Raw genomic sequence first — 9,121 nt, 5'->3', positions numbered from 1 at the left:
AAATGAGGCCAAAGTGTGTCAACTTGTTTCCCACAGAAACCACAAAATCTACATGAATCTCTTTACTCCTGTGCCCTTTCACCTTATCTGCTCCCAATTCTCCACGAAATGTCGTCTTCCTTCTCTAATTATTCTCCTCTTCATTTTGCTAGGCCTTGCACCCAAGCATGCAAGACAGAGAATCCTAGAGGTCCAAGATTCTAGAGTGGCTGTTTGCAAGGGGCAGGAGATTACAGTAACTGCCACACTGTATATACTTCTGTGCAAAGAAAAAGGGACAGTATTCAGAATGTCTCTCACGTATAAAAGAGCTGGATGGCAGGATACCTGTGTGGCCCAAGGAACCAGAGGTAGCAAATTATGGGGAAAACAATGGCAACCAAAGGCTGGAAGAGGAAAGGTTTGCAACCAGCTCTGTCTCCTAGCTCTCTGGTATCTGCGTCCAACGGGCAGAGTCTATTTTGTGAAGCATCAAGCACTGAAAAGAAGACTCCTGCTGCTGCAAGGTGACAGGAAGTAACATCCATGAGGGTAAGAATGGCAAGATCAAGGCTTGTCCTAGAAACAATGCCCATAATGGAAAGAAAAAAGAAAGCAGAAGAGAAATGTAAGTCGCAAGTCCAACCCCTGGCCCAGCCTGGCCCAGCCCAAGGAAGGTAGGAGTCAAGGAGACGAAACTAAAAGAGAAGAGCCTTGGACCACAACACTCTCCACAAGGTACACTCAACAAACTTCACCCTACGCTTTAACCAAGTTACAAAAAGAGCTTCTTAATCCCTCCTTTGGCTCCTTAAAAGCTGCTATAAGTTCACTAATTAGACAGATACGATTTCAGAACAACCGTAATAGTTCAAACTAGATGGCTCTTGCCTTCCTAAGGATATTAATTACATAAGATATATACAGCTCTAAGTATATGATACATAAAATATAATACTGTGTAGGATACAGGTAACTGTTAGTAAATTATATTAATGAACGTCTGTGAGAAATGTTGCAATGATTTCCCTAATGTAAGAGCCTGGGGGAGGTAAATCTGTCTTCTAGGATTTCCTCCCCAGAGCTCAGAAATTCAGGTGTTGTTTTAGCTCTCCTACACTCTCTCCACCCAACCCCGCCTTCCTGTTGGGGATCGGACCTCCCTATTGGCTGTCTCATACCTTGACACTGCCTGCTTTGTGACATCATTCTCCTATATCATATAAGTGACCAGTGAGCAGTAACCAGTGACCTTTGTACTGGACACATGCGCCGTTCAGCTGCAGCCACTCAGACATCCTCTGCTGTTGCCTCCTCATCCCTTGTATCTGCAGTTGATGTTTTCTCTTCTTCTCTGACCATGTCAGGTAAGAAAAGAAACTTTTTAAAGTTTTTCGTTAGATTTATTTTGCCCCTACATTTACTAGTAGATTCAAAATAGCATGGAATAATGAGGGAACGTATTGAACTAGAAGTCTGGAGACCTAATTTCAGTTCTGACTTTGGCATTTACTATCTGTGTGACTTTGGACAAATCATTGACTGTGTCACAAAGCCTGATTTTTTCCTTATCTGTTACGTTAGGATACTACATTGGTTGATCACTCTGATCCCTGTCTTTTCTAATATTGAGCCTTAAAGGGTACCCATGTAGAAAATGAAATCAGAGACTTCTCAAGAGTGTTTCAACAGAAACATAGAAAAGCCAGGTGACATAGAAAACTAGCAATATATAGCAAGATGTTTCATCTCTAATGGTCTCCCTCCACTAATATTTCGACTAGTTGAAAAGAGAAAATAGGGAGAGAGGATGGAGAGTACTGGGCTATATAGGGAGGCACAGAGTCAAACGTAAGGCAGTTTAGGATTGTTTTCATCAGCACAGGCCAACAGGAACCAAGACGTAGGAAAAAATATAAGAACGAAGAGGGGAAGAATGGAGGAGCTCTCAAGAAAAACGTAGTTTGCAATGGAATGTTGATGGGAACCAAAGATTTTAAATTAAAGCACAAACAGCATAGAGTGAATTCTGCTCAGAGCAGGGCAAAACAAATTTCATTGTAGCAAATCCTTATTTTAACAGACTAAGAGGAAAGTAAGGACAGAAGAAGGTATCACCAGGAAAGGCAGCTTACCAGAAAAGTCATACTCAGTGTTTTTTTTTTCTTTTATTGCCTCTCTGAATACAGTTGGCACTTGACAGTCTTGAATGTAAACATTTTAGAAATATGTCCTAGAAATCATGCTTCCTATATACAAGAAACCAAAGTGGTTATCTAGGGATCTGCTTTTCAATGTTTTATTCTTCCTAATTTTTAAACTATGTAGACGTTTTACCAATTAAACACTTTAAATGATATCTTCGAGATTGAATCAGAAGGACTATTTCCTTTGTGTGATATGTAGCTTCTAAGGCAAGGTTGCTTTTCATCTTTACAGTTCTTTCCTTCCTAACACAGAGAGCACATTGATCAACAGCCATCGTTCGTTTTTAGATCTTAGCTACCTAAGAAGGAAAAGAAAAAGTTAAGCCCCACACCTCTAATTCCACATTGAGGGAATTCGCTGGCGGTCCAGTGGTTAGGACTCGGTGCTTTCACTGCCAGGGCCACGCGGCTCGACAAAAAAAAAAAAAATTCCACATTTATCTAGAACAATATTGCAGAGTCCTTTCGATGTTCTTACATTTGAAAATCTTTTTTAATTGGATTCTAGTGATGATGGTTTTTTTAGGTTTGGGGATGTCATCTTCTTGGATGACAAGAAGTCATCTAAGTTCTAGGATAAATACAAAAACCTTCTTGATACTTTTTAAGCTTCCTTTCTGCTTATTATATATTTCTATTCTTTGAAACATATATTTCTACCAGGCTGAATACCTGTTACTTGTGGGTAAAAATATGAATGAGCACAATAATGAAATTCTTTTACACTTATTATTTTGCTGTCTGCTTTGTACCAGGTTTCATTGAAATACTTGTCTGCATGTATTGTGGCTACCTATACATTCACATTGATTGAATTTTGTTGCTCTTTAGGCATTTTTACTGATATATCTTCTCTGTCTGTATGTATCGGCTAGGAATTCATTCAAAATCACCTTCTATCGTGTTTTTGGGTTAACAGTATTCACTAAAATACAGTGGGCAAAATTCACTTTCGTAACATTGCATGTATGGTACAAAATGTCATTTGTTGGTAAACTCATTATGCTCTGATACTTGCCACATACCCCAGTTTTCATAACTATGTATTTCTTTTTCGTTATGTAATACGTTTTTCATGATGTTTCTTTGTCTTTCTAGAACTTATTGTATCTTCCTCCATATAAATCATACACAATATACCAGTTTATTCATGGATTAATTATTACTGCTATTATTATTGGTGGTGGTGTTATAACCACTTTACAGATGAGTAATCTGAAGTAATCAGATAACATTTTTCTTTCCAAAAGCACTTAAGAAATTCACTTTCGGGTAATCATTTTGAGGTAGGATGAGAAACCAGGCTTGAAGAGGGTAAAAATGACTCTTTAAATTTACCAGTTGGACTGAGCTATATGTGAATTCTAGGTAATAGCATGGGAACTGCACAAGCAAAGTGAGACACTGAAGATCACGATGGTAACCGCCGTACTGTTTTCTAATGGACAAAAAAAAACTGCCTATAGTGTAAGTTCTATTTCTCCTGCTTTCTGGCAGTATCGTGCTCAGAGTAGCGTCCTGGCAAGGAAGTCAGGATACTTAGGTTCTGAAACCTGGTAAGGATACTAACATAATGAGAGAACTTGAACAAGTCAACCCGACCTCTCTGAGCCTCAGTTTCCTTCCTCATGAAATGAGACTGTGAAAATAGAAGTTCTCTAAGGACCTCCTAGTTCTAAAATGCTTCCAGTCTAGGAAACAGCATAGAAGTCAATACTAGTGCAGGCTGAAGGGAAAGATAGGGCAGGAGGAAGGTTGCTTCCAGCCTAGGGAACAATGTCTGAGCCATACCACTTGGGTCTTCTGCCCATCCGTGCCCAACATGGCAGCACAGGCAGTTAATACAGAAGAGTGTAAAACTGCTCAGTCCTTACAACCATCATAACGGTCTGATTTTTGGTTTCTCAGTAAGTATTGACATTAGAGGTGTCCTGATAGCAAGAACCTTAAGATAATGCTGTTCCTCAAACATAGTGAGAATTTATCAATCTCCCTGATGTTTTCATTACCCCCTTGTTCTTACAGAAAATTTCCAAAATCCATTTCTACTTGGAACTCTAAATTCTCTGCAGCACTCTCTTCCTGTGGTGAGCAATGCAACCTCCCTGACAGGAAGTGCCTGCAACTTCTCCAGAGTCTCTGCTCCTGCCGTCGGTTCGGCATCAGCTACCGGTAGGTACCTCCTTCCAGACACAGACACACGTGTAGTGCCTACCTTCACCAACAGTCTAGCACAACTATGTTATCTGGAGTTACTGACCAGAGCCAGATCTCCACTTCAGCTGCTTCCTATCCAGGTGTTCTTGACTGGGACATCACAGGAAGCACTGAAAAGAATTCTTCTTCACTCGGAGACTTTACTCTGGCCGTCACTGACCAGCACACAGCTGCTTCCTCCATGTTTATGGCAGCCCAGTATGATAAAACTGCAGACCCCAATAACATGGTCCCTCTATATCCAAAGGTCCCAACGTGATCAAAGCCAAAGACAACAGAGCCATTAAGGGGAATCAGGTGCGGGAAAAGCCAAGTGTCATAAAGGCTCCCTCTGATCAACCCAGAAAGAACAAACATAAAGCCTCTGAGCCTATCAATGCTGCTCCCAAGGCCAAAATCCAGCCAAAGAATCCAGAGTGCCTGTTAGCGGGAGAAGTGGCTCTATGCAATGCTGCAGTCAGTGACAGGGCTCCTGTGAACACGGCCAAGGGTTCTAAAGGCAAACCTCAGAAAGCTGCATCCAGGAAGATCAGCAAAACGAAGAGCCACGGGCAGGAAAAGACCAAAAGGACCAGAGGAAGAAAGAAGGCTGAAGAGAATAAGCAGTCAGGGAGCAAAGTCAAGGCAGGAGAGAAGCCAACAATTCCCCAGACGAAGCGAAAGGAACACCAAACCGAGCTTATCCAAGAGAGCTTTAAAAAGCCTCGAACCGCCCTACGCGTGCGCATGCTGGAGGCTGTGCAGGTTTTTCATGCACTGGGGCAGAAGAATGATAAGAGAACTGGGCTCTCCTCCTGTCGGGTCTTGGGAAATTCAAGCAACCCTAAAGACCCCCAGCCACCCCCAGCTATCCAGCCATGGCGGAATACCCCACGTGAGGGTAAGGGCCCTGAGAAGACTCAAGGCGAAGCCCAGAAACCAGACAGCAGTGCTGAAAAAGAGTGTCCATCTCCATCCCAGTATGAGCTGCTTCCTCCTGGGAAGGTCAAGTTGATACCTCTGCCTTTTTCTGCCTGGGACAAGCCTCAAGCTCGACCTGCTCCTCGGAGGCCACAGTCTCCGGCCTCACATCGGCCTGCTGTTGCTGACCGTGCCCACCCTGCTTCTACTGACTCAGCTCAACCTGCTGCAGTCAGTTCTTCCCAGCCAGCTCCTGCCTCTTTGCCAGGTCCTGCCAAACCAGCTCAGCCAACTGTGACCAACCCAACCCAACCGGGTTGGACCGACCATACCCAGCCTAGTGTCCCTCAGTCTGCTGCTCCTAGGCCTGCACCCTACAAAACTTCATCATGCACTTCTCTCCAGTGGGAGCCTGTCCCCCCTGCTGTGACTAAGCGCCAGTCCCCAGCCAAGCTCCAAACCCCATTTCTACTCCAAGACTTCAGCAAGAAACCAGTTCCATGGAGGGAACCCAATGTTCCTGAGCCAGTAACGTCAAAGCCCATCGAACTACAGCAGAGGCCCGAGCGGGAGGCCATGAAGAGGCGGGCCCAACAACAACGTGAGAATGCTGCCAAATACACCTCTTTGGGGAAAGTGCAATTTTTCATTGAGAGGCAAAAAGAAATGGAAATTGCTGACTACTACGGATATGTAAAGTAACAGCTGCTAGGATTGTTGGTGCCACCTTGGGGACCAGCTCTTCTTCCATATGTAGATAAGACAGGCATAAGTTTATTTACATTGGTATATTTTAAAACAATAAACCTGAATAAAAAAAAGAAACAGAATTAATAGATGAGTAATAAACCTTTTGAATTTTGAGATGCTGCTAACTGCGGCGTGTTTTTTTGTTTTGTTTTGCTTTTGATGGGGTTGGAATCAAAGTCTGCATGAGAAAGGAAGGACTGAAAGTTGGATGGGAGAATGAAGGAAAGGGGTAAAAACTGAGGAAAGAGGAAGGAACTTGGCCCAGGGCTAGGAAGGACAAAAGAGATTTATGGATTTATGAAAGGAAGCAGGAGTGAGGATGAAATGGCAGAAGTAAAAAGCAGGGTCAGAGGTCAGGGTTGAAAGAACCAAATTTGAGTAGAGTTGAAGATGACAGAAGGTGACTCTAGGTTTACTAGGAGAAATAGAAAAAGTCTCTTGGGGAGGTTGGCCTTAAGTCTCACAACCACCAGATAGGTATTTAAGAAAACAAGATGTTCAGGACACATCTCTGAAAGGTTTGAGTTACCTTATCCAGGCGTGATTATAGTGGGGGGATAGGGAAATCTACCAGAGAGGTGGCTAGGGCTCAGAGTTATCCTAGGGGCAGCTGACGACAGGGGCAGAGCCAAGGGAGCTGCTGCATCAGGAGGCCCACGAATAGGGCCTGGTATGTAAATCACCGTGTACTCAACACCTGAGCACCAGGGCAGCTAAGGCACTATTCAGTTAATCCTGGCAACGACAGGCAAGGCCAGTATTCCTGTGCCACTTCAATTAGAGAGCTGAATATAATCATCAAAATCTAGACGGGACAAATTACCTGGCTTCTTTAAAAATAAAATTCAAGGAGGATAAAAAAAGTGAGAGAGACATGGAGGGAGAACCTAGAGATTAAATAAGACTTCAGAGACCTAACCATCAACGGCAAAGTGTGGACCTTATTTGGATCTAACTCAAAATTCTTAAAACCAATTTTTTATGACATTTAGGAGACAACTGCAAATTTGAGCACTCACTGGGTATTTACTATTAAAAAATGATATTAAGGAATAAAAGTCCTATATTTTAAAGATACGTACCAAAAATATATAGCTGGGGCTTCCCTGGTGGCGCAGTGGTTGAGAATCTGCCTGCCAATGCAGGGGACATGGGTTCGACACCTGGTCTGGGAAGATCCCACATGCCACGGAGCAACTAGGCCCGTGAGCCACAACTACTGAGCCTGTGCGTCTGGAGCCTGTGCTCCACAACAAGAGAGGCCGCGATAGTGAGATGCCCGCGCGCCGCGATGAAGAGTGGCCCCAGCTTCCCGCCACTAGAGAAAGCCCTCATACAGAGACGACGACCCAACACAGCAAAAAATAAATAAAAATAATAATAAATTAATTAATTAAAAAAATATATATAGGTGTAATTACATGTTGTCTCGGAGCTGCTTCAAGATAATATGGAATGGGGTGAAACAGGTGGGGGTATAGATAAAACGTGACAGCCATCAGTTGGTAAATAATAAAGCCGGATGAGTTCATGGATATACAAGGAACACTCACAGTATTTTTATACTTTTGTACATGTTTCAAATTTGTGATAATCGTTTAAAGACAAGACGACACTGCAGAAAACAGTCTGGCAGTGTCTCAAGGGTTAAACGTAGAGCTACCGTACGATCCAACAACTCTGCTACTACCTACACTGCACATCTAAAAGAACTGAAAGCAGGGATTTGAGCAAATATCTGTACACCAACGATCACAGCAGCATGATTCACAATAGCTACAAGGTGGAAACAACCCAAGTGTCAATCACCCGATGAATAACAAAATATGGTATATACACACAGTGGGATTCATTAAGCCCAAAAAGGAATGGCATTTCCTTACATGCTATAACATGGATGAACCTTGAAAACACTAGGTTTAGTGAAATAAGCCGGACATAGAAGGATAAATATTGTAGATTCCACTTACACGAGGTACCTAGGATACGCAAATTCATACAGACAGAAAATAGAATCGAGGTTTCTAAGGGCCGGTGGGAGGGATAATGGGGTTGTTCCTGTTTGATGGTCACAAAGTTTTTGTTGAGGATGATGAAAAGGTTTTGGTTATAGACGGTGGTGATAGTTACACAACACTGTGACTGTATTTAATGCCACTGAACTGCATATTTATAAATGGTTAAAATAAATATGATTTATGTATATTTTACCACAATGAAAAAAAGAGGAACTGAGTTGAAATTTCAATTCTTCCTTGTCCGAGAGTCAGTTTCATCGTCCGTAAAATTAGTAACTGTAGTTGTCTATCCTCTGAGCTTAGTGCAGAGTAAGCACTCAGTAGGAGGTATCAGTACTACTTCCACTTCAACAGCAAAGGATTGTTGTGAAGATTCACAAAGTCAATGGATATGGAAGAACTTTCTAAAGGGCAAACCGCCATACAAATATTAACAAACATTAGGTGTTACTGTCTCCCAAGGCCATGGAACAGGTCAGAAGAAGGGTAATTCTTTTGCACTGGTATGTCCTACATGGGCCCAGAGAATATATGGGTTTCTCTACTGTATCAGAAGGTATTAGGAAAAGAAAGCATAAAACTTAGAGAACAACTGTCTTTTACCCCGATGCTTAAACACGCTCAGGCAACTGCTTAACATAAGTGCCAAAGACATAACGGACATACCTTTCTTTCCTTTTAGGCTACTACTACTCTTACTAAAAATTTACTGCATTTTCAAAATACAGAACATGGAAGCTTACAGCACTTCTTAAGCATATCTAGAGCCTACTGCCAAATACTATAGTTCAATTCATATCTTTACTCTCATTTTGAAACAGCAATTACAAATGTGTATTTAAGGAAACCACTAGCTTCCCTTTTGGAACCCATGAAAGAAGGCCAGGATTCACCTTAGCATAAGATGATAACTACTTAACTACTATGAATCATCAGAGTATCAGAAAGAAGGTCATTTTCAATTACGGGTTCCATTTACCTCTGGCTTATAATAGCGGCGAGTATATGTTAAGTCAATAATCAGCCCAAGTTCTTCGTTGTGTTCTTGGA

General features: G+C 42.2%; 1 pseudogene across 1 annotated transcript; it reads left to right on the top strand.

Moving 5' to 3' along the window:
* The first annotated feature begins 1,246 nt into the window (after positions 1-1,246).
* LOC309961147 (uncharacterized protein C2orf78-like) lies at positions 1,247-6,005 on the top strand (annotated as a pseudogene). Its single transcript has 3 exons — positions 1,247-1,346; positions 4,212-4,609; positions 4,651-6,005. The product of its transcript is annotated as an uncharacterized protein C2orf78-like (transcript).
* The last annotated feature ends 3,116 nt before the right edge of the window (positions 6,006-9,121 follow it).

Source organism: Leucopleurus acutus (assembly GCF_964270905.1).
Source record: "Leucopleurus acutus genome assembly, chromosome: 4".
NCBI classification, from domain to species: domain Eukaryota; kingdom Metazoa; phylum Chordata; class Mammalia; order Artiodactyla; family Delphinidae; genus Leucopleurus; species Leucopleurus acutus.
This window is presented reverse-complemented; position numbering and strand designations above follow the sequence as displayed.